Genomic DNA, 25,805 nt, shown 5'->3' with positions numbered 1-25,805 from the left:
TTTGCTCTCCCATCTATAACATCTTCAGAAAACAATAATAAACAGGCATAAGAGGTTTGTTCTGCTAGACTTGACCAAAGGTCCATCCAATTTCACATTTTGTTTCTTAGTCGCTAGTATGAAATCTCTGTCCTATGGCCAAGGTGACCGTAGCAAAGATAGCCAGTTAATATCTAATTTCCTTCAGCTAAGATTCAAATTGCAGGATTTCACATCTACAGCTTGTGAACTTGTTCTCAGCATAGTACTGTCTTCTCCTGATTTCCGACTGATGAACAGAAAAACCTTCCATCCCCTTTTAAATACAGGAAAAAAAAAAGTTAAATGACATAACTAAATAAAACAGCTCTCAAAAACCTCCCTGACTTAAACATTGTCCAAACCATCAGTCTAGTGATCCTTGAGCAGCAGAGCCATGCCTCTGGGATTTTGTTGCAAGGGTATGAACCTCATAAATACAAAATCAATCTCTGAACCTAATTTCTTTAGGAATCCATACCAAAAAAAAGATATTTTTTGGAGGTTTTTGTAGACCTCTACCACGTGCTGTAGCTCCTGTTATTTGTACCAGTAATCTTCTGTAAAATCTGTTTAAACTATTAACCTCAAGTGATACCTCATCATCACGTTAATGGTAATTAGCGTGATGATGAGGTATCACTTGAGGTTAATTGTACCAAATAGCATCATTTTTACATGGTTCCTTTTTATTTTATCAGATGTCACCAAAAAATGAATAGGATGATCTCATTTACCTTTATTTACCATTGCTGGTCATTATCTTACATACCTTTACAAGGCCACCCTTTTCCCTCCTACTTTGACAAATCTTTATCTGTTTAATCTCTACTAGTGCTTTTTCCTGGGCCCACCTGGTTTCTGCCATTCACTTTTTTGATATGATTACTGAAGATTTATTGGAGTAAAAGCATAAGTCAGAGTTCTTCTATAGTTACAGATCTTCCACAGTCTTTGGCACTATTTGGACTATGACCAAGGTGTAAGGGTCTTGTGTTTTTAATTTTTTTTTTTATTATTATTGAGCCAGTGACACACAGACTTTTTCCTAAATGGTTACATTTGCAATTTTTGGATCCATTCTGGTGCTGGGGAAGATAAAAGGGTGCCCTTGAACCTGGGCAACTTGGCTTTTTTTTGACTCAAAATCTATTTTCAAGCTGCACCATTCAGAAGGTTGCAGAAGGTTGCCTTAAACCTCCCAGAGTTTTGCTTCAAAAGACACAGATCAGAACTGTGTTCAGTGGTTGCAAAGAGGAATAAATAAATAAAAAGGCTGCTCACACCCTTCTCTTGCATGCACCATTCAGAAACAGGCCAATACAGCATATGGAAGCCCTTCAAAAGTCCCAGCTACAGACTGGTCACCAGTTCCCACCCCAGCAAAATCAGCAGCTAAGTATTTAATAGGTGCCAGTGACAAAGTCTGTGATACGGTAGACATCAAATGTGAGAGGAAAGAGCAATAGGAAGAGATTGGAAAGAGATAAGAAAATGAAATTAAGGTGGTGCAATACAGAGTTGGCTTTTATGGGGCATTTGATACAGCTGTATCAAATATATTTTATTTTTATTAAAAATCTCCTGTCCACTGGTATCAAAAGACTTTATTTTCTAAGCCCTATTCATAACTTATACAATTCAGATAATTAACATAACATTTTCTGTAACATGTCAATAAACTTGAACCAAAAACAGCTCCAACAGTCAGGAAATTGTTACCTTCCACTCCTAATCATAAGCACCTTCGTCTTTCACTGAAATGCTTTTCTTGGGGAAACAACTTGAACTTTTTAGTAAGGTTGGATTTTTCTTATTCTAGAGGGACATCCCAGCTTTTAGCCACCTATCACTGTTCTGATAACAGAACACTACAAACCATATTGTTTTAGAACAGGGGGCCACATTTTATAAAATACCAGTTGCACATCCAGCAAATAGCTACTCAGTTTATTCTGGGAAGCACCAAGAAGAAGAATCCACACTTAAGAGAGAACGTTAAACTGGAAACACACAACCAATTTCTGCACAGAGCAGTGAGTGAACTGTGCATCTAAATTTCTAAAGATTTTCATTTTTCTTAAATAACCCACTCTACAAGAGATGCTGGCCGTATGAAAACAATTAGTAAATAATCGATGCGGTGAAAAAAAAGTCCGAATGTGATGAGATTTGTAACCAAACACACTGCATGCCTTTGCCACATACATTTTTAATACGATTAATTACATTGTCAGTTTTGCATTTGGGCAGATCAAACGCCAATTTCAAGCAAATGTATGCAAGGTAACGATTTTTGAAGTCCAGGTCAAATTTGAATAAAACTATAAAGCTCACAAACAAAAGAGAAGAACAAATCAGATTAGTTCCCAACTATCCAAAGATTTCACTCTTTCTCATCAATTCAGGGAACATTTAAACCGTAGAATAATCTTTCCAAAAAAACTTTAGATAAATAAACAAAAAATATTACTTTCCTAGAAAACAAACACAATTATCCTTGCAATGTCACTGGAAATAAATAGTACTTTGACTGCTGAAGATGGTTAATGTCCACTGTAAGTGTCCTATAAATATCAGGAATAGCAATACCGCTCTATAAATACATTTCATGGGAGTTTAAAAAACCCCAAATCTTATGGAGCAAATTACTCATCAAGAAAACCCTTAACGTTTATTTAAAGATAATGGATACTCATTCTGCAGTATTTCAAGAAACTGAAGCTAGACTTATGCAACCAATTTTCATATTCCTACTACTCCCAAATGACACATACAGTAAATTATCATTTGTGTTTATTGTCTCTACAGCAAAAAAGAAAAGTTTATTTAAGAAAAAAAATCAGTCTTGGATAAAAATGGGAGAAAGATAATACTAAAGGGAAAATGAATTCAAGATCACATTTTTTCATGTCCTGCCTAGGATATGCAAGGACAACCCGAAAACAGGGAAGATGTAAACCCAAGTGCTTTTCCAGGACTGCCCCAAATCCCACTGTATTCAACGCCAATGCATTGAAGTGACAGTAACTTTAAATTAACCTCACACAAATGAGAAAAAGGCATGGGACCAATGGGGAAAGAACAGAGTTTAGCTGGGTTCTCTGCAAAAGCAGGGATGATGCTAAGGAGGGAAGAAGATAACATTGAAGACCTGGAGAAGCCATTCGGCAGACAGTGACATTACAAAACTGCGCACGATCACATTTCCAGGGAGCTCATTTGCAATTTCCAAGGTTTGCCCCAAAATGCTGTATTGCCCTGTGTGGTGCTGCAAAAAAAAATCAAACAGCAGGTTTTCAAGTCCTTCAATTAATCTGTGAGGAGCTCTGACCTGCTGAAGAGGCTCTGCACCCTCTGGAGAAGGATAAGTAGCTCTTCTCGGAAAGCAGAGAGCCAGGGTAGGGGAACAAAGTACCACACACACACGCACATATTATGAAATTTCTCTCCACTGGCTGAGAAATCCTTCTTGTAGGATCAGAGTAGGATGTGTGCACATCCGTGTACCAAAGCAGAAAAGTATAAATATTTTAGTCACAACCTTACATTGAAGTGGAAGTGGGAAGATCTGCATAAAGAGCAGCAAAACAGACTCACTTCCTAATAGTTTTGTTTAAAGAAAGTTGTTCAGAAGAACTCTTCATACTGTTTGGAAAGTGGTGTGTTTGTATTAAATGTTTTGTTCGCCGAGAAATCATATGGTGCTCTTATCTTGGAGGCTGACTGGCAGCTGTTGTTACCACCTACGCGTGGGATTTGGCACAATACAACTCCAAGCTTTTAACTCTGTGCAACAATTTTGTCCGATTTATTACTCTGCCCTGCGCATTTGCAGAGGTGTAAACTGAGGCACAAGAGACAGGGCAAGGTTTTAAAGGGCAACTGCGGTAATCTTATGCATAGGGTAATCTTAAATATATATGCATCTGCTAGATGCATACCAGGAAACTTAGCAAGCTCTAAGTCAATTCTTGTCAGTCAGGACTATGCTTAGAAACTATTCTTGCTTCTGCAGTGTGCAGCTTCAGTATGCTCTTAAACCAAACTGCAGACAGCATGCAAGCCATAAAATGGTCATAAGCCAAAAGCCTAAGGATTTGGAAAGTCTTAGGTCTCCATCAAGACTGATTTTTGTTCTTAAAAAAAGCAAAGCAATGTATGGGTGGACTAGAGGAGATGCAAAAAGAAAGTTAGCAACATGTTCCTCTGCCAGTCTGAAGTGCAATTCTTCCTTTAATCCCCCACGCTCTTGGGGAGAGGATAAAGCCTGCCTACACTGCATGAAGCACATGAGGACAAGGACATAAGGGTTGTGGTAGGAGGTGTCTGAGCCAGCAGCCTTGGTGTGCACCAAGAGTGTGAGGTTTTGTCTTCTCCAGGATGAGTGAACACAACCCAGTCGACAACCTGGGATGTGTTGCAGCAGTTAGTTCTATCACTTGCTTTAGTTTTCAAAGAAATGGAAAAAAAAAAAAAAAAAAAAAAAGCAAAGGCTGTGTTGATATTTCTGGTTTTGGTTTCATCTCCTTTACTAACCAGAATACCATAGATGGCACAAGCATTAATTGCATGAGAGGGGATATATACATGAACAGGAATAAGTACAAATTCAAGAGAAGTAAGCTATTCTAGAGGATCACTTGAGAAGTTATGAATTTTTCCAGGAATATCCACTGACTGTGGACATAATCGGATATGTCAAGTGTGCTGATACAGCGTATGCAACAAATCACAGTAATGTTGACACCTAAGAAGTCCTACCTCGAGATGTGCCCAACTATTGCATAACCATGAAACTCTTCTTTGTTTTGCCCCACAGGCAAATTCTTGCTTGCCAAGACAAAAAATGCACCCATTGCTCCTGGCCACTCATTTTCCGCCTACGTGCAGAGAGGGAGCAGACATCATATCCACCACCAGCCTGTCCACGCTATGCATAGCAACACGCAAAAAGCAGGGTGGAGGGGGGTCCACAACACACAGCTGAGCAACACTGCTCAGCGACAGCGTTGACGGCTCCAAGGACCACCAACCAAAGGGATACATCCCATTCATTTCAGTGCCTTTTAACCAGACCATCAATGAACGGCTTTTCAGGTTGTGTGTGTACATGTGTGCACGCTCACTGCTACATTGACATACATCAGCAGTGTGGCGAGAGAAAAGGGAGATCAGGCGAAGAGGAACGTTAAATTAGTTTAAAAGCAAAGTTGTATCAGGAGGAACATAATTACTTAGTTGGAGGTTTTACCAAGGCTTGGGAGTCAATGCCTCTACTCTTGCAGAAACGTGCCATGGGATTTTTAACAACCACGAATAGTCAGGACATTGATTTCACGATTCAGCTGAAAAATGGCACCTCCAAAGGCACATTGTTGTCTCTCCTCTTCCCAGCGTCACAAGGGGGATGACTCAGAATTGACTTAGAAGAATTAATAGTGCCTATTGAAACACCATGGTGAGAGACAAGACGTTTCACCAGTCTTCAACTGGACAGTTTCTCGGCTTTGTTAGATTGCATGAAAATAAACAAGCTATGTTGAGATGAAATATGAGGTTTAATGTTCTTCTGAAATTTTGAATGCGGTTTACTTATGACTAGGTCAGCGTATTTCATGGAAGGTTTTGTTTCCTCTATAACACATACTTTTACCATACCTCCATTTAGAACCTTGCCCTATAAGCAGCAAGGATCAAAATGGTAGAAAACAACTTTATATTAAAAAATTAAGATATTCAAAAAATACCAATGTTTCAAACAGATTCTTTTATGTAAGTATACTACTGTATCACTCAATAAGCAGCAAACAATTACATTACAGTTTTAAAACTTCAGACAGAGTTGAGCTACCTTACAAGGATCATATATTTGCAGCAGAATTACTGCATAAATAGTCTCTGAATGCGCTATTTAAATACTAGCTAAATACTCTTTTTTTAGGAAGTGATGTAACAAGTTCATATGTAAAAATCTATTTCTATGCAGGCTGACATTCGCGAAGATTAGCTGACTGAGATAAATGACATGAGCAAACATGCTTGTTGTTTTCTCCCATGATTATTTTTAAAAGCTGTATTTTTCACAGTTCTAATTTTGCTCCTTCAATATTCCTACATTTTTCCTTCCTTCTTAGGTATGAAGCAAAGAAGTCGGTGTGTATTCCAGGACAAAGCCTACCATTAAAACAATGTAGATCCAGTATACACCCAATATATACCCCAATACATCCAAAGTACCCCAAATAAAACAGGCCATTCTCATTGTGACTCTTTTATGTATTCCATAAAAATTAAGCTTTAAGACACCCAAAACATCTTTGGAAGAATGTAACCTTGTAATTAACAAGTCAAAATGCAATGCAGGCCAAATGCTCACTCCTTGCAATTTAGCTGCAAATCCCAGCCTAGATCTTGGCCTCTTGCCTGAAGCAGCAGCCCAGGACACAAGATGAAAGTGCCCCCATCTTACAACGGCTGCTATGTTGTTAAAGAGCAAGATAAAAAACCAAAGAGGTGGAAGAAGCTCAGTATTTTGCCAATTTTATAGATAGGGGCTGGGGCACAGATGGGACGTGCCTTAGCTGGGGCCACCTGGATGTGCAGATACTGCTACAGGGGCAGAGATACAGCTGCAGCAAGGTGCTTTCTTGGGGGAAGTGCTAGATTTTGAAAGTTAAAAATTCAGAAATTAAGGGAGCAGACACCTTCTCTGAAGCACATAGTCAGGCTTTGTGGGGGCACAGCAAGCAGCAGGGGTTGCAAGGAGAAGCATGCAGGAAAATCCGCGTTGGTCCGGACTCCTACGTGCTCACCTGGACAGCGTAGGAAGCGAAGGAGGTGATGCACAGATTTGTGCCTCAGGGAGCCGTGTGAGCTCGGTGAGAGGCAATATCCTCTCTCACCATCAAATGAGAAGAAAGATCATACAAACCAGAGTCGACCTTCCTCCCCACATGCTCATGAGTGTGAGGATGACCTGTCTGGGTAGAAAATTTTGCACACTTGGCATGGGACTGACAGGTAGCTCACGTCATCACTTCTGTTGGATGAGGCAATGTACTTTGAACAGTGGCAAAGAGACGGTGGGGAAGGAAGGAAAGGGAATCAAGCCTGAAATCCCAGCAGCAGTTTGAGGTCAAACTCTGCCCCTGCCGTACAGATGTAGAACTGAAGGAAGAATCTGGGCCATGTGTTAATTTCTACTGAATAAGTCACACAATCTCAAGGATGCGTAAAACGTACAAAGAAAGACATAGTACGATAGACGGAGATGACCTAGATTCCTTGCTTAGCTTCTAGGAGTCTGTACAGGATTGCAGGAAATATCTTCTGATATTTAAGACTGCCTCATGTTTGCGTTGGGGGGGGGGGGTAAATGTGCCATCTACATAAGTGGCTTTTATCATGTTGCAGCTGCTAGTTGTGTCAAATGCTGAGCTCTTTTCAGTTTAATGACGAATGACTTTCTTTTTTTTTTTAACTAACAACTGTTTTCCATCGAATGTTCCTTCCACCCTGCTCTCCCACATTGCACGTCCTAACTGTTCAAAACGTTGGGATTTCTTGGTACTGGACATTTGAACTAATGTACATGCATTTTCAGCAACCGAAGGCGTTTGGGGGTTTTATTTAAAAGTTGTTTCAGAGAAGTAACCCTTGATTTGCCACCAAGCAGTGGCGAGCTTGGAAATGGCATCTCATCCTGATCTCAAAATACTTCACTGACTCAGAACACTTGCACCAAAATGAGCAATAGGAAAAGTAAAATTCTTTTGGGTCCTTTGGCAACTGTGTATTCAGATATTTATTCCTTATTTTATTCAATGCAGGGCTGGGCAGAGACATGCACATGGGAATCTCTGAAATCTTGTGAAGGACTTCTGGAATGAAATGAGCTATTAAAATACAGGCACCATAGAAGAATTAACATTAGGTTAGGAAGGGGATGGCCTTGCTTGCTCAATTTGGCATGCAGAAATTTCGTTTCTATAGAAAATTGGTAGCTACCAGAAGAAACACAGCTTTTCAGGCTGCGGGTACTTCCTACTTCCAGTTTTGAGAGCTGCCAACTCTCGCTGTATTTTTCCACTCAGAAGAAACCAGGAAATATCTGAAAGTCTCATGAGGTTGGCTCTTGCTGAAGTTTTGGGCAGAATCTGGGATGACAGGCATGTCCACATGCCGTAGCGCAGGCAGATGCAGCTCACCCTGCCCACACGCTTTGCTGGGGAAACAGGAGCCCGATTCTAAAAATGCTGCAACTGCCTTCGCTCATCTCCAAGAAAGTATTTGATGACTTTGGAAAAGCATGCCTACATTTTGGATGCTTATCTTTAACAAAGTACAGGTTTCATCAGATAAGAGAGCTATGGAAACCAGTCTATCTGTGCATATAATACCCGTGCTGCAAACATGACCAACATCTTCTTCAGACATCTGCCCTTATGTCTTTTAATCCACCTGTCACAATAGCTTTACCTCTACTGGTTGGGCAAGACTAAACAGTCCCTAGGTAGCTTCTTTCTACCCCAACTTCTCCTTGTGATCCAAAGAACCAACAACAGGTTGAAAGGTAGGATGGAAGAGGAGAAACGCGCAAAGGACTCTGCGAGCAAGCTTGCCAGCCAGCAGGTCTGCATCTCATTAGCTGCAGTTTATAACTGTCCTTATGCTATTTCCATAAATACCGCAATATCTTCTGGAGTATCTCAGTGCAAACCACAACAGATGTTGGATGCTATTATTCCTTCATTCTGGTCCATTTGCTGTTCATTTGTTGCTTTTTGACCCTCTTTTCTTTTCCCCACCTGCCTGTCCACAAATCAGAGCTGTTTCAAAAAATACAGTCAAGTTCTGTTTTCATTGGCCCCTCTACCACTGCCCAAAGATTAATCAAAGGTAGAAAAAGGGGATGAGGTCCAGTCCACTGTCGCACTTCTGACCTTAAAAGGACTGCTTGAATTTATTTGTGACCCCAAGTAGATAGGGTTGATAGTAAATAAATCTACTGAGCTGGCCACTCAGGGAAGCCAAAGTACACAAGTACCGCTGTTCTCTAACCAGCTTGTTAATGTTACTGAGCAATTGATTGATGGTGTTGTGAAATTATTACGTAAAGTGTTTCTAAGGTGTACGTTACTAGTGAAATAAACCCGTAAGCAAGCCCTTTCCTCCCTGACCCCATCCAAACCAGAAGATGCTAAGATAAGTCCTTTAATGGCACAAACTATTAGGCTGCGATATATAGCAGGTACATCTATTAATCATCAGACCATTTATGCTCTGTAATTCCACCATGGTTAAATAACATGGACTACTAAGTACCTGAATCAGCTATTAGCAAGCATTCTCGCTCATTAAAACTCACTTATTTAGACTTCAGCAATGGTAAATGTAACCAGCCCTGGAGGAGTGTCACAGTGCTTGGAAATGGCACATTAAGCTTCATTTACCCGGCTCCGTTCACAGGCAGAGGGGGGAAGGGGAACAAAAAAAAATATAGCGACGGGCCATAGCGAAGCTTTCTGAAGCGGCATTAAGAAAATGACAAATCTTACAAAGAGAGCCATAAAGCTTCCTCAAGTACAACAGTCCTGCGAGGAGCTATTTATCATAGTTTGTTGAAAAGACTCCTACGTTTAATACTATTGGACTGCGAGAGCTGATTATTAAATGTAATTACAGAAGCAGCACAGAAATAATAGTTTATTGCGGAGCGCAGGCGACGCCGCGTTCACAGAGAGGAGTGGGGCACATGGTTAGCATTCAGAGTCCTATCATTAGCTTTTCTGGCAGCGCGTCCACAAATGTATACACATTTAATTCCACATTAGCGTCGACTAACCAGAATTATCCTTCAAGAATTTCCGATCGGGGTCAGCGCATCCGTCTATACTTAGAGCGCGAAAGCAGTCGCCAAAGTGGATTGCGATTTGGGTTTCGGCTTTTATCTCTTCCCTACTTAACACTGGTTTATTAAAAAACACCCACAGCCTGCTGTCACAAAATATTGCTCACATTTGCTTATTAGCAGCCCTGTAATAGATATATTATTGCTACAGTGCTGCCATTGGAAGCAAACACTTTATTTAGACCATGCCAGTTATCAGAAGGGCCTCTGTGCATAAATCTTCCGAAACAACAAGTTCTGATTTCTTATTGCCACCTGCAAGAATGAGTTTAGCCTCTATTATAGCACATCCTATCCTAAGAAACCTGTCTCTTGCTTCCTAAGCATCATTGTCCATGTTGGTGAAACCTCTCCTTTAAAAATACATTTTTTTTGTAAAGCCTTCTCTTCTGCTTTGGGGTAGACATGCACATTTTTTCCAAACTTCTAGGCAGAGCAAACCGAGATGTATGGTTTCTCCCTCACGTCTGGGGCTACAGTTCGCGCAAGCACCAAGAATGCAACAGGCAGGGCAATAAAACATTTCTCTCCCAGCACTCAAAAAGATCCCTTCTGGTCCACAAAGTTTGGAATACATAAAAGTCTGAAGCCTGCTGCTGGTCCAAGACTGAAACATTTTGCAAAAGTATGTCTTGAAAGGCAGGCGTTTAGCGACAGATGGATTTTATCTTATTTATTTTTGGGTAAAAGGAACAATTTAAAACAGGTTTGGAGCACCGGAGATGATCCTGGCACATCAAGACAAAGACTGAAGGCATCTGATGTGCTCAAGAAATGCAGAAATTACCATTACAAAAGCAAGCACACATTCATCTATAATATGCTGTGACCCCTCACTCTTTTAGCAGAGATCTGTTTTGCAGGAGGAAATATAACCAGTAGTTTTGAGGCTCAGCAGCCTGCTTTAAGCATCTGCATTCCCTCTTTAGTTAACTGTGTCACAAAAGCTTCACTTATTACAGGCAAAACTGGAGTCAAACACTGTTTTATATTTTCAAGAGGGCTGCATCTAAAAACTAGTGGAAAGATACCTAAAGAAGATTTTGCAACCACACTGCAAAATAGAACAGAAACAAAAAAGCAAAAATCCCACTGACCATCTACCTGCCTCAGCAGATACCAAGGACATTTGGAAAAAAAAATCTCTCTTGGTCACAACGGATCATCGGTGTAAAAGAAAGTAAGTTTTCCTTTTGAAGGTTTTTGACTCGTTTGCGACAGACAAATCACTGCAGCAGCACATTCCCAGTGACAATTATCTTGCTGCTATAGCCATAAAAATAAAATAAAATCAACACAGAGAGAATCCAAAGTAAGAGACCTAAATTATATATAACCATACTCATAAAACTACACCTCTGCTGAAAGTTGCTCTGCACAATATACATATGCCAGGATCTCTTAATCTGCTGCTGATGTGCTGCATATTGCAGTCGTGTGCAATTACAGTTAGCTATAATTAAGAACAATTACAGCTTTTATTTCTCCACTTGTTCTTTAAAAAGCACGGTTGTAATAAAACTTTTTTCCCCTCTCTTTTTTTAAAGGTGAATATAATTATACATCCCTATAACATCTCCAATAATTAGTTTGACTCAAGTTTCTCCTGGAACAATTTTCATTTTAACTGTCAGATCTGCCATCTATAGTCAATAGAACACATTATAAAAAAATTCTATCTTTAACCTTTTTTCACCCCATAAAAATCTGTAAAAGAACTTGAAGAAATTGAAGAGTTCATTGCTTAAATGTTTAAAGGCCAAATTCAACTAACACCCCTTCCCCAGCAATCCCTTTTTAATTGCATTGAAACATTATTATTATTATTATTATACTAGCTAACTATAACAATAATAAATTAAAACTCGGTATAAAAGGTATTTGGCATCTCTCTATATTTTATAGGCTGCTTTCCAACCCTATTCTCATAAAAGAATCTCTCTACTGTATCTTTGTTTAGAATCTAGCCGCGATTACCAACCATGCAGACTGCAGGGAAAAGTAATTAAGTTTAATAGAAGCCACCCTCATTTTTGAAGCTGCCCTCAATTTAAGCCATAGAAGGAGAGTAATTAAATTTAATGTGTGCCGCAGCTTTTAAATGAAGATATAGCATGTAAAATTCTCTCGGTGCACAATGCATCTTTTCCTTGCACGGCAAAATAAGTGTTGTGATGCAAACAGGTACCAAACTACAACCACTAAAGTCGTATTAGTTTTCTTCTTTTACTGGCTATGCCTTCCAAGGGGTAAGACCTTTAGATAGATTAGGATCAGCATAATTTAGATGATGGGAATTGGGAAACCTGCAGCAGGATCACAGCTGAACTCTTTCCGTATCCATCCTTTACCCACTTTATCTGCTTAGATTAAGCTTAGAAGAAGCTTTTGTGGCAAGGTCCATCTCTTACATGTTTTTAACAGATGTAGCATGTGCCTGACTGCAGCGTGGGGCACCGTAAATCTCTTTACCCAGGGTTCCCCTATTTTGCCAAGCAATAGTCTCACTGCTCCTACATGGAAATACAAATTGCAATCAGGGCTGATGAAATTATTTCACTCTCTTGCAAAGATGAACTTAATGAATGAAGAATTCTGGGACAGCAAGAGATCATTTTCTTGCCCAACTCTATACAGAAGTAGAGGGCTCTGTACTGTGGGTAGACTCTTCCTTGCAGAGAATCACAGGAATTTCATTAACTGATTTAAAATAGATGGGGAATTTAGGGACCTGAATAACGTTGCAAAACAGGAGCTGGCTACTACTGTCAGTGCCAAAGAAAGTTAGACTCGGATAGTGAATTCAGCATTGGTTTGCTTAAGTGCTTCCAAAAAACATAAGGCGCTCAGCCTGCTTCCAAGGAGCCTCCTCTCTTGAGGAGAGATTTGTACCTGTCCTTAGTGCCAAGCAAAACTTCTGTACTGAAACCAAGACCAGGCTTGAAAAGGCAAAATCAGGACAGAATTTCAAAGGTCTCAGCGTTTTGGTCCAAAGCTTCCCCCTGAAAAACTGGAGAAACAGTGAACGGAGCAAAGGTATCCCAAGCATCCCTCAAAGCTCCCGCCCTCGCAGAAGTGCTGTGTGCTCCCAGCGTGCCGGGAAACAAAAATTCACGGACAAAAGCAAAATAAAAGAAAAAAAAAGAAAGACTCACAGAAGTAGGAAGAGAAAAAATGTAATAAACAGATTCTTTCTTTCAGACCACGGCTCAGTCCTGCCATATACTCCCCAAAGGAAGGTTTTCTGCCTACCGTATTGCAGCAATGCGGAGAAGCGATCCTGCACCCTTAGTGCATGTGCCATAAGGAACCCCTATGGGCAGCGACGAGATTCACGCAAACTCTGACGCGAGCTTCAGCTGGCCTTCATTTCTTTATAGAACTAGCAAAAGGCAACATTCGTAGTAGTAAACAAGAGGCAACTGGAGTCATATGTTTGGCTGGGTCCCTGACAAGGCCCACAACCCATCCATCCGTCAGCGCTGGGACTGCTCCACAGGCAGATCCACACGCTGAGTCCTGAAGCCAGGGCTAATACAAATTGCAAGCAATTTGGGAAAGAGACTGCGTTTTTAGTTATTTTTAGTTTCATGAAAGAAAGAAGTGATTTGTTTATAGATCTCCTGACAAAAAAGTTGGGCTTTTTTTTTGGTTTAAAAGTAGCAAAATAGGGACAAAATTGCTGTTTAAATTCTAATTTTTACTCAATTATATTTTAAAGCGATCATACCAGATGCTGGAACTAAAGCGACATGATTTTGCTATATTTGAAACGAAGCTGCAAAACATTTCAACATTTACAAAGAGGAAGAAAAAAAAAATCTGTCTGCTAATGCCAGGAGAAGAATAAACTCAAATGCTATTGCACACGATGGCTCTTAATAGCTGGCACAAGAGGAGAAATGTCTCTATAATGATGGCATCAAGGAAACTTGCATTGCAAATAAATACTGCATCATCACAATGAGGAAAAAACTTGCGGAGAGTTGGGCTATAACATTTACATGCTCCCAAAAACCCCAAATGGAGCTAAACTGAGACTTGCCACCACCTCTTTGTTCCTCATCCCTCAACCAAACTACCTCTCCCCACCCAACCTGCCTGCTGTTCGTGCTGCCTGCTTCCTCTTAGGAAGCAGTATCCTTTTCTTACACATTTCACAGTCAATATTTTGGCCCTTCTGCTGTTGGCTACCACCAAGGATATTTCCACTCTTCCCTAATATTCCCACAAAAGGAGCTGCCTTCCCCCAGATGCTTCAGCAGAAATGTGGGTTGGAGATGGGCTGACCAGAAGCTTAAGGGAGAAAAAAAAAAAAAAGAATTAAAATCGATCAGAAAATAAAGCTACAGAAGTCCCTTCTCTGAATCCTCATCAGCACAGGCAGCTTGCAGCAGGGACTGCTACAACATGACCCTCATCCCCCATCTCATCTGCGCTTTGGAGGCTGTGGCTCTCCTCAGGTCCCGTCGCGAGAGCTCCAAGTACCGGTGGGACACAACTCAGAGCAAGGCACTGGAGCAGCAAGGTTCCCCCGGGTAGCAGGCTATGCTGCTCAACTGGTTAAAAATCTAAACGGAGCACACAGGAAATTTCTGAACAAATGCTACAAGATTCTGGAGCACACGTTACAGCTGTAGCCACCCACAGGTTCCTCCTACAGAACAGAAACACTGCGAGCGAAAGCCGTTCACTGCAGAAGTTGAAAAATAACTCCAAAAGTGCAACAGTAAGTATGAAACTGGAGCCTAATGGGTATTTCCTGCAAAAAATTTCTGCAGCGAGAAAAGGGAAGTTTACAGGACACAGCAGAACAAGGAAACGCAGCCTTGCTTGAGGAGTTCACAGAAAGGTCCATGCCTGGTGCACAGGCTTGTGCTAGTTATGATGTTCTTCACTCATCTCTCACCCATGAAGAAAATCAGATTTCAAAGTAAAAAGGTGGAACTGTGGGTGGGATGGGAAGCACAGCCTCTTATTTCCAGTAATAAAAATAACTAAACAAGACCAAAAACCCAGATAACCTCAGTTACAAATTTTTCCAAGTCTCTCCAAGGACAACAGAGGTGATGGTAAGGATTCAATGTGCCATTCAGCATGGAAGAGGGGCTAGATGTCCTGAGACTTTCTTGGGGGTGGGGGGAGATAAAAATAAAAGCCAGACTGCATGCTCTCTACCATGGCACTGATTTTGCATGTTCACTACTTGCAGTGACGATTCAGCTCTAGGAATCAAAAAAAAAAAAAAAAAAAAAAAAAAATCCCTCTGATATGGATGTGCTTGGTCAATCAACAGGATATTCTGCTTCAAATATCAGATCTGAAGCTGTTGCTCTGATTTTTTTTTTCAAAGCTATGGCAGAATTTTATACTTCTCCCAGTGCCAGTCAGGTCCAGGTAAACGTTACAGCATCTGGAAGTGCAAATTAAAGACAATTATAACCTCGCTAACCTGCCTTGTCATTAATATGCCTGGCACAACTCATTTGCCCTCTGAGGAGGAGACTTGCTGCTATCGCTTTCATCCAAGTGGGCATGTTCTCGACTTGAGACGCTCCGGATGAGCCGACTGCTCAGATCAAAGGAGGAAAAAACAGGGAAGGATCTGCTCCCCTCTCGGGAGAGGGCTGCCGTAGAGGTAGATGTACATATTACTGTGCGAGTTAATAACACCGTTCACTCAAATTGATTCCAAAGGAATTCTCCAGCAGGTGTATTTAGAAAAATCGAAGATTAATCTTGCTGGGACCAACTGGTCTGGGCAACCACACCAACCGCCCAAGGGAAAGAGCAGCAATGGTGAGTGAATCTCCTAGGGGGTCCTATCAGCTGAGCTGCAGGGGGAACGTGCTGCATTGCAAGCTGGGGCTGGGGACTCCTTGTGAGGAGACCTGACTTGTGTCACCACCCTTCCAGGATGGGGGGAAAGCTGGTGCAACTACCAGAGCTGTAAATAAATGAGTGCCAAAGAGAAAAATGCTAAGAATAAAAAGAACTATCACTAAAAGTCTTTTAAAAGCAGTCAAACTGAGAACAACAGAAAGACCCAACCCTTCTGCCTACAGTGGAGATACCTACAAAAGTTTATTTCTGTCTACAAGAATTTATTCCTGGCTGTGAAGCATGTATTAATGGCAATCCCTCTACCTACATTAAATTCTTTTTTGGGGCAGAAGCTATGTTTTTGTGGCATTTATAGAGCACAGCTAGGACTTTGAGATGCCGCCATAAATGCTTCAGTAAACCCAGTAATGTTTCAATACAAAAAACCCCCTCTCTTTGGAAGTTTTAGTCTATTTAGCATCCTTACTTGTTCAGGTGAAGGACTCTTGTTGAGACAAGAGGGGAGTTCTCAGCTGCATCGCCTTACCTTTGCAGCCCTGCTTATGATCGGCAAAGTGCAGGCCAAAGGACAAGCCCCATGAACAACAACCCCCCCCCACCTTTTTCTTTAAAACATGACCTTTTAATCTCAGGAAATATATGTCAACTTCAATCTCTTCAGCCTGACCCCAATCCGTCCTATTCCCCGAATCTATGGCGCTCTTTAAGGAAACCATCGCCACCGCGGGCTACAATCTCGTCAGATCTCATACGCGAAACGGGGTCAGGCCTGGCTGCCGCAGTGGGAGAAACCTCCAGGAAAGCCTGGATGTGCTGGGAAGTTCTTGCTGGTGACTCACAGACTCGCTTTCCTTCGAGTGAACATCAGATCTGCACCCCACGATGATGCTGAGGGTATCGGGCTCCTAAAAGCTTTATATTTTAAATAGGAAGGGCATAGAGATTAAAAACAGTGGTATAAAATCCTGGGAAATTTCCTTCACCTCCTGAAGTTCTCCCCTGAAGCTGCAATACCATTGGCATATGTGAGGTTTTACTCCTTCTTTTCCAAAAAAGACAAACCCCAGCAAACTGACGGAGGGTCTCACTTTTTCCCTTCCACAGGCAAAGTTCATCTCCGCACCTCCACGCCTTGTCCTGGCCCAAGTCTCAGTGGCCTGTCCTTATTGCACTTGCAGGGACTTGTTTTTTTTAACTTCTGCTATCTTTAAATTACTTCTAACCTGCTTTGCGCCCAATGTTTGCTGTCACTTCTTGCTTTTCACTCCCCGTTTACATCTGCTTCCTCTACCCCAGCTGGCTTTATGCAGGCTCTGCCTGTATCCTCCCGCCTTGCCTCCAGAGATAGCGTCTCCTATCATCACCTCCTTTACCCTCAATTATTAAAATTCAAACACGAGTATTTCATCCATTAAACCAAACCTCTTTTTTACGACATCAGCGACTGGGACGTTTCCTCAGACCTGTATCATGAAGGGCCAATTTTGGCTGAAGACCACCTAGAAGAGTCAACCTGGAACATCGATTTCCATCCCAGCGCAGGAGTTACCGATATACTGCAATACGAAGCTATAGCCAATTTACTTCATTTACTTCTTACTACATTTATGCTCTTGTCTATCTTGCTGCAGACTGTTTCAATACACTCACACACGTGAATTCTGGCTTTTTAGCTATCGCCATATAAGCTGCACTCGTTCGTTAGCTCTCTAATCTCAGGCTTTCTGCTGTTGTCTTTGGTCATGAAGCCATATGCATTCGCGGTGATGTCAAAGAACAGTTGGAAAGCTGCAAATATAGGCCACGAGTTGGCAGAAGTTTCCCTATGCCTCCAAACTGTCCTCGTCTCTTGGACGTGTCGCCAGAAGGAGACAACAAAAAAAGCAAATCTGTGCCTTTTAGACTGAGAATCTTTTAGTCTTTTTTTTAGTATTTCTTTTTTTTGAATCCACATACACAAAGAATTTATACCTTTGCATTTATTTATTTCTTTTAAATACACCCATGTTATCTTTTTCCCTGTTATTTTTCTGGGGTGGAAAAAAAAGGGATATTTTACGCTACGATTAGGACCTGAAGAGACGCACAAAAATCGATCGAGCCCTTCGATCTGAACCGAGTTCCTCCCCTACCGCCTTTCGCCCTCAATGTCAAATGCAGCTTGCATTCAACTTATTTCACCCCACGGTGCGCTCATATAGGGAATTATGCAATAGCAGCTCCTAACGATTCAGCTAAGCGTAGGGGCAGGAGAAAGGCGAGCGGCTTGGCGAGCGGCAGAACCGAAGGAGCCTCGCTTCCCAGCGATTTGCCGTGCCGAACTGCCCTCCTATGTGCATTTTCGCACCGCTAACACAGGTTGAGCTTTCTCTCCCTCATAGCAACTGCTTTCTCTCCTGTATAATGCCTGCTGCTTTCATGAAACCGGTGGAAATTAAATGCATCCGAGATCTCTGTGCCTGTCAAGTTTGGTTAAGATGCATTCGCTGGCTGAAAGAACAAGAGGAGGACAAAAACAGGGGCCGCCAGACAATTCAACTATATAATCCTGGATTCTGCAGAGAAAGGAAGGGGGAAGAGAAGGAAAAAAAAGAGAAAAAAGAAAAAAAGGCAGGCAACCCAAAACCTGGCTCCCAAAATGCAAAGAAAACAGCCACGCACTGCATTTTTCCTGCGCTTGCAGGCGTGCACGCGCAAACCCTTCATTGCAACGGTCTGGAGATGCCGTGGATGTTACGGTGCACGAGGGAAGCGAAAACAAACCAAAAGAGAGAGCGAGACTTGGAACAAACCTGAACCAGATATCAAACACCAGAAGAAAACCCCAAATGCTACGATTGTTGGCAGCAGATGCTCTTTGGCTCAAGGTCTCTATGGGTCCATCTTTGAGCAACGCTTCAGGCTGACTATGGACAATATATTATCAAATTAAAAAAAATAAGAAAAAAACCCAACTTAAACACCTACAACTGCAGGTTAACTGTGAACTCTGCATCACATGCACAAATGCTGCCTGGATGCTGCATACCCAGTACGGTCGAACAACTTTATTTGGGGACTCCACAGCCCCAAACAGTCATGGTTATCAAAATCCCGCTGACCATCTCTAACTTCCGTTTGCCTTTGTTGGAAATTAGAGTGAGATTTGCAGGATTGCATCTCTGACCCATGTTACCGATGTTACAAAGTGCACTGTAGGATGCCCCGTATGCCTAGACAGAACGGCCTATGTGGTTGGAAGCCAAGCTATCTCTTTTTTAATTTATGCCTGCTGCATTCGTTATTATTTTGCTGACACCCGTTGTTTCATGACATACGGCAGCAGCCAGGCTCCTGCTTCTCCGCCACCGCTGCCTCCGCTCCGCAAGCGTTCATTATTCGCAAAGGCCGGCATGCCAGCTAAATCATAGCTCAGAAGCCTTGTTCAATTCCAGTGGACGTTACAAAGTACGGTACAGTAATAAACACTCGCGGTCAAACAGGTTCCTCGGCTGCTTACATGAGACAACGCTTATCCCGCAAAGCAATACAACTGCCACGTTTCTCCAGCTACGCAGAGTCCCGGGTAAGCCAAGAATGAAATTAGCCTATTAATCACAGGTGAACGAGGCGCATGAACGATGGCATATAGTAAATAATGTGGTAGAGGAGAAATACAGTAACCACTGACAAAAATCCTTGCACAGATCACTCCTAAAGCATTAGGCATGGTAACAATTTGGGCTGGTCTCCATCTCAGCAAAACTTGCCCATGTAAGTGGTTTTAGTGCGTTAACAAAAATCCTCTATTAAATTGCTATGGAAGCAATGAACATGTTTCTGCCATGTCCAGGAAGGACCATTAGGTCTCCCCTTTGTCCTTGCTAATCTGTCTATACCATATGAACTTTGCTATGGATTTGCATGATGTTTTATCAAATTAAGACCAAGATGAGAGAGACCTTCAGAGCAAGCTTTGCCAGAAGAAGTGCTTGCATGAGCGGAAGGAGGAAGCCAGGTAAAAGGGTAAGTGACATTTCCAACACAAACAGCAATTTGGTCTTTGGGGCTTATTTATGTAGAGGTGATGGAGGCACTTAGACTTTTGCCCAATATCTTTTCACATCACTATCTGAGCTCAGCCCAGGTCACAACCCAACTCAATTTTTTAAATTAAAACAGATCACTTGGGTCCTTAAAACTCAAGAATTTGCTCAAATATATTTGGATCATACAGACAGGAGAGTTCAGGCTTTAATAAAACTCCATGTGAAATAAGAATAGTAATAATTACCACAGGGCAATTTATGCTACTTTCTTTTTCCTGCAAATCTATTAGAAATCAGTCAAAACAGAGCAATCACTCTTCAAAAGGTGGTTAAAGAGTTACCATCCAAGACTGGTACTGTAAGGACCAGCCTGCCCACTTGCTAGCAGTCAGATCCTTCTGGCAGAGCAATAAAGAAAGAGCGAGATAAGGAGGAAACATCTCTCAAGCAACGTCCCAAATGGGCAAGAATGAAGGAAAGCAGTCTGGGGGAAGAACAGGAGAACAACAACAAAAAAATTACCAGCAACTAATTTTCCCCAGTGTTGTACGTTCTCCCATCCTATAGAGAGAAATTGGTCAGGTGGAGGTGGTGAGTTTGCTACTGGAGGCAACTTCTGGCTGAGAGGATTTTTTTAGTGATGGATTGTGTGTGAGGAGCAAGGCTTTGGCTGCTCTGACAGCTTTCAAGGCAGTTTCCCAGCACTCGAGCTGCTGGACGGAGTCATGACACTTTGCATTTACAACGTATGCAGTAGATCGCCACGGCGGCCAGGTTGCGCAAGCCAAAGTGATATTGGTATCATCATGAAAAAAGAAAAGGGGACTTAAATGTTGTTCTTCTATTAGCACTTAAAGCAGGAGAATAATTCTGCTCATTATAGAAAACTCCAGATGGAAAAGGTAAACTTTGGAGGCCTTTAGCTGCATGGAAGACAAGCTTATTTTCTTCAGCTGGCTGAGGATGGCCACAGGCTGCTGAATAACGGTGATGAATTATCTTGCAACATGTGGTGGGGGAAATGAGTGGAGATTCAGCTGTCCAACCACAGAGATTAAAAAAAAAAATGCATTAAATCCTTGTTTTCTGCTAAGCTAGGGATAACATTAAGTTAATATCCCTTGCAGTATCCTCCTCCTACCACTGGTCTTACCTCAAACCAGGAAAAAACAGCATAAATTAACCAGGAAAAAATAAAAAACAGACCAAAGAATGCAAAAAAAAGAAAGCCCTATCCTTTCCTGAGATTTCACCAAATTTGTCGTGGTTCAGGACACACAGCCTGGAATCTCTTACAAATTTCACTCTGAACATTTATACATACAAATAGACCAAATGCAAACGTATTACAGAAGGCTTTTTTCTTCAGTTAATATGGAAGTACTTTTGGAATCTTTGTAAAATACAATAAGACATTTTGATTTGAAGATTGTTAAAACAGAAAAGCATCAAGTAAACCTAAATTTGAAGTGGTAACTCACCCATACTGCAATTCAAAATGAAAAAAGGAGTACCAGTTTCAAGGGAAGGGTGAGTAAGATTTCACACTTACCCTGGTTCTCAGTATCAAAATTCTCAAATACAAGTTTTGGAAAGATGAGATATAGGATTATCAGCTCAGCAGTTTTATCACAAGTCCCATGATAATGCTTTCCTCAGCAGAATGTCTTTTTTTTGTTTTTTTTTATAAGCTAGGCCTCATGGTAATGCAAAAAAAAGAAAATATATATATATATGTAGATGCCTCCTTTGTCATTCTGCCCCTCACCTCCATCCTGCCCTGGGAACAAGGCGGGCAATGCAGTGGGTAAGAAAGTGCAGCTTTTGGGGACCCTCGTGCCCACGCTGAGCTGTGTTACCCAAAGCAATGGTGTTTATTTGCCATTAGGAGCAAGTGCATTGCTGGGCATGGAAGGAATTAATTGCTCTCATTTGCTTACCCGAAGGCTGACCACCCGTGGGTGCAGCTGGCGTTGTTTCCTTCTCTTGATGTAAAAAACAAAGTAATTGAAAGCCTCATGCACACCCAGCATGGAAAAACCAAGAAAGAAAGACCAAGCCTACAGCAATGTGCTTTAGTCTGTCTCTTTCTCTCCAGTTGCTAAAGATGAAGGATTTAAGAGGTTAAAACAAAGGAAAAACTCAATTACTAATTGGGGGGGGATCTCCATTACTAATTAGCAATTATTTTCTTGAGTCACGTTGACAGCTGGACCAAAGATGTCCATCCTTCTCCCAGATCCTCCCGTGTAACTGTGGGCAGGTTGCAAAAGATACTTCCAAACTCTATCCAGCTCTTGCTCCCATGCTTCTCGGGAAGGCTATGTGAAGGCTGATGCCTGCATCCGATGAAAGATAAATTCACAAGCTTTTCAAAGCCTCTATCGAGGTTTTACAAAGGAAATTACATTAGGGCCCTGATAAATGGTAAATTATATAGGGGCTGTTGCAGGGCATTGGCCATGAAAACATATATAAGCTGACTGTGAAACATGCTCAGTGCAATAAAAGAGTGAGATTGGAAGGCTGGTAAGCAACTCAGCTCCTTTTCCTGGCTCTTGTCATATAACCTGTCATCCAGCTAAATTAAATGGCAGACTTGAACAGCTGCTTAATGTCATGATCTAGGTGAAGGAAACCCATTTATGAAGAAAACAGATTTTGCACAAAAACTCAGAAGTACTTACCGGCAGACATTATTATTTACTCAAGGAAGCCATCACATACAGAAACCCACACCTCAGTAGCTCTGTAACCAAGTACAAAGTACTGCATCCATCCCCTGGACACAAAGTTTCAGTGCAATGGGAGAACTGTGGAAAAAAAAAATCTTGCACGGAGATTTCTTTGGAAAAGGCAATGTGTCTGGACATGCACAGATTGGATAACAGCAAAAGAGAAAAAAAAAGCTGCTTTTAATGTCTCATCCATAGAAATCAGTCAGCCAGATGGAGGGGATCTCTCAACATCTTCCTTTCTGGATGCTCTTCTTGAGCCTTTCCTTCATCAGCAGGGTCAGTTTTCAAAATACAGGCTATGGGCACACGACTCAAAGCTTTGCAATACAGCTAATTCAACAAGCAAACATCAAAGACAAGTTATCATGCAACTGGACAACATTTATTCGGTGGTGTTACAGCTTGGGCTGGTGAGACTGAAACAGTCCTTTTTGTAGGTAGTTAAGTCCTAATGTATCAGGGCAGTGTGGACATGGTGGGAGGAAGGGACTTCATCTTTGAAGGAGTATATGGATAGGTGAAGAGAGGGATGGGAAGAAGACCTTGACTACTGGAGTGAAAACCACAAAGAACTGGGGTTATTCAATCTGGAGAGCAGATGACAGAGGGAATCTGTAATATCTGCAAATATAGAAAATGGGCAGCAAAAAGAAGAGAGCAGTATGTTCTCTGTGTCCAGAATGAGTGGGAGAAGTAATTGGCTTAAGAATAATAATAAAAATGTTTTCAAAGGTGAGAAAAGCTGAGTACTGGAGGACATCGTCCAAAGAGAACCTAGGATTGACCAGACATATCTAATGACAGATTTCTGTCTAGTACAGTACAAGTATCATATCCAATCCCACCTTCGAAAAGGATGAACTAAAATACTGCTCCACATTTCTTCCATCCCTATTTTTATGAGATTGTTCATCTTTTTCCCTGCTGCCTGCTAAAACATTTTTCTCTATATACCTACAAGTATATATACAAGTGTCTCGACTTCTAAATTAGCAACTTCTCTATCACCAATGAACATATTTCATACTAAATTCTACATATCCCTTGAAGTATTTTTTTTTAAGGTATCACGAAAACTCATTCAGTACCCAACTGTGAAGCATAATCATATTTAAGAATACGCTCTTCGGATTGTCTAGGTATATGCAAAGTTGTATGCATGGAGGTCAGATCATGGCAAATGCTAACTTTTCCTATGATCCCTTATGGAGAGTTTCTCTTCTAGCTCTAATTAGTGCTGAACACATACGAAGTGTGAAGTCAAATCCAGAAGCATAAGGACAGACTGCTGTAGTGTAAAATAGAAGTAGGAGCATTAAAAAAGGACAGAGTTTAGGTTTGGTGACTTGACAGAATATAGGAGATATCTATGACACAGATGGAGCGCAAGAGGAAGGGAAGAAGTCATTACTCAACTGCAGCTCGAAAATTTTCTTATTTTATAGCCATGATTCAGAAAGAGGTGAAAAGTTACAGCTGGCACTAATGTCTTTAGCTTCCTGCTGGAACAGGCATTTTTTCCCAAGATTCTCAAAGGGATTTGCAAGAGATCACATCTACTCTTCCATTGAGAAAGTCAAGGTATCGAGGAGGTGGCTCTCTGCAAAGTTGCGACAAACTTCATAGAGTGAAAAGTAGATTAATAAGAGGAGGAGGAGGAGGAGGTGGTGGAGGAGGAGGAATCACTCAAATGATGGCTGAGATCTTAACACGCTCCTGCATACATAAGACATAGGAACCACAAGTCAACAGCAAGTATTTTTTCTTCTCCTGTAGCTTCCCCCGATAATTATTAAAGGTGGTCTGCTTATCAATTTGCAACACAGATGAATGCAGAGTTTATGATCTGAAAACCCTTTTACGGCTGCTGAGGTCGGAAGCATGGATAGGAGAGCTGTGTTATTGCACATGTTATAGCAAACACAAACATCGTATTTCACACACAGCGACGGTCCATCCAACACCTCTGCTCCTGCCAGCGTTTACTTTTGCCATTTATTTTTCCACTGTTGATTTGCCAACCCAAAAGCCAAGTTCTTCAGCTAAAACAGAACCAAAGAGAAATCATCTGGCTCCCCCATTTCGATAGCTGCACCTTCTAGTTCTGCTAGGGAAGGGGGAGAGGAAAACACCCTACCATTTGCCAAATGCAAGACACCTTAAAAATATGGAGCACCTTTAACACTGGGAATCCCTTATCCTTTCTGCAAAACAACCTAGTGACAGGTCAGTGAAGCAATTTTTACCTCATAAGGTCAATACTGGGCATGGAAGGATTCGTGTAGGCAACCAGGCGGTTGATCAGATGTCGCTGTGATCATGACCTCTTGAGCTATTTACCCTTGAGTGACTGCTCAGAGACAGGGTTTCAAATGCTCTCTTGTTAGAAAGAATCATAAGGTAAACATTTATTTATTTTTTTAATACCCTTCTGTTGCTCTACGCTGGGAAGTTAGGATCAAAATATTTTATATCTATTTTATATTTGAAGCTCCAGGATGAAATAGATTTTCATTGCCCTCTGGAGCCGGGAATTGAGAGAGACATGAAGTTTGCAGAGAAAGGTAATATTTTAATAGACTGACCTAGTTGGAAGAAAAAAGAAATGGGCAAACTCCAAGGCATAAATGCTACGAATATTTTCGAGCTTTATCTTACTTGTATCCCTGTAAGCCAGCTAGGTTGCAGGCATTGCAGCTTACCCAAACACGCTCCTGCTTAGGCGCAAATGGCCCCCTCTGAAAGAGGTCTGTTTGCCAGCTGCAGTAAAAGTGGACAAATTGAGGCACCGGCATTTAAACGATTATGCACACATCACCGATCCCCTTGCAGCCCTTCACGCAAAAACGTTACCTCCTGTTCTGGCCTAGAAACACGAGCCAAGGACTTAAGAGGGGCTTAGTGAGGCTCGAAGCATGCTAGTACTTACATGAAAGGGCCCCTTCACCTTCAGAGGGGAATTTATTTTAAGTAGCGAAGCGAGGCTGTATGTGTGTGTCCGATTTCCACCAAAAAAGAAAAAAAAAGAAAAAAGGAAAAAAGAAAAAAGGAAAAAAGAAGAAAAGAAAAAAAGGAAAAAAGGGAAAAAAGAAAAAAAGTGTGTCGAAGGAAGGAGGAAGATGAGAAAAAGGCTGTCCCACAGCATGAAGAAGCTGAGCAATTAAGTTTTATAAGCTCCCTTTTCCCCTGCACCCCTCATGATTAATGACGGAGCTTTACTTTCCTTCAGGAGTGGGCCCAAGGCTTGTGTATCAGTTTTTACAA

The 25,805-nt window shown here is 41.5% G+C and overlaps 1 protein-coding gene across 2 annotated transcripts in view; it reads right to left on the bottom strand.

Moving 5' to 3' along the window:
• The window catches only part of CELF2 (CUGBP Elav-like family member 2), a 515,386-nt gene that overhangs the window by 276,477 nt on the left and 213,104 nt on the right, over positions 1-25,805 (bottom strand). The gene's annotated exons all lie outside the window — the stretch shown is intronic.

Source organism: Dromaius novaehollandiae, chromosome 1 (genome assembly GCF_036370855.1).
Source record: "Dromaius novaehollandiae isolate bDroNov1 chromosome 1, bDroNov1.hap1, whole genome shotgun sequence".
NCBI lineage: Eukaryota > Metazoa > Chordata > Aves > Casuariiformes > Dromaiidae > Dromaius > Dromaius novaehollandiae.
The sequence above is the reverse complement of the archived record's forward strand: the minus strand, read 5'-3'. Positions and strand labels throughout refer to the sequence as shown.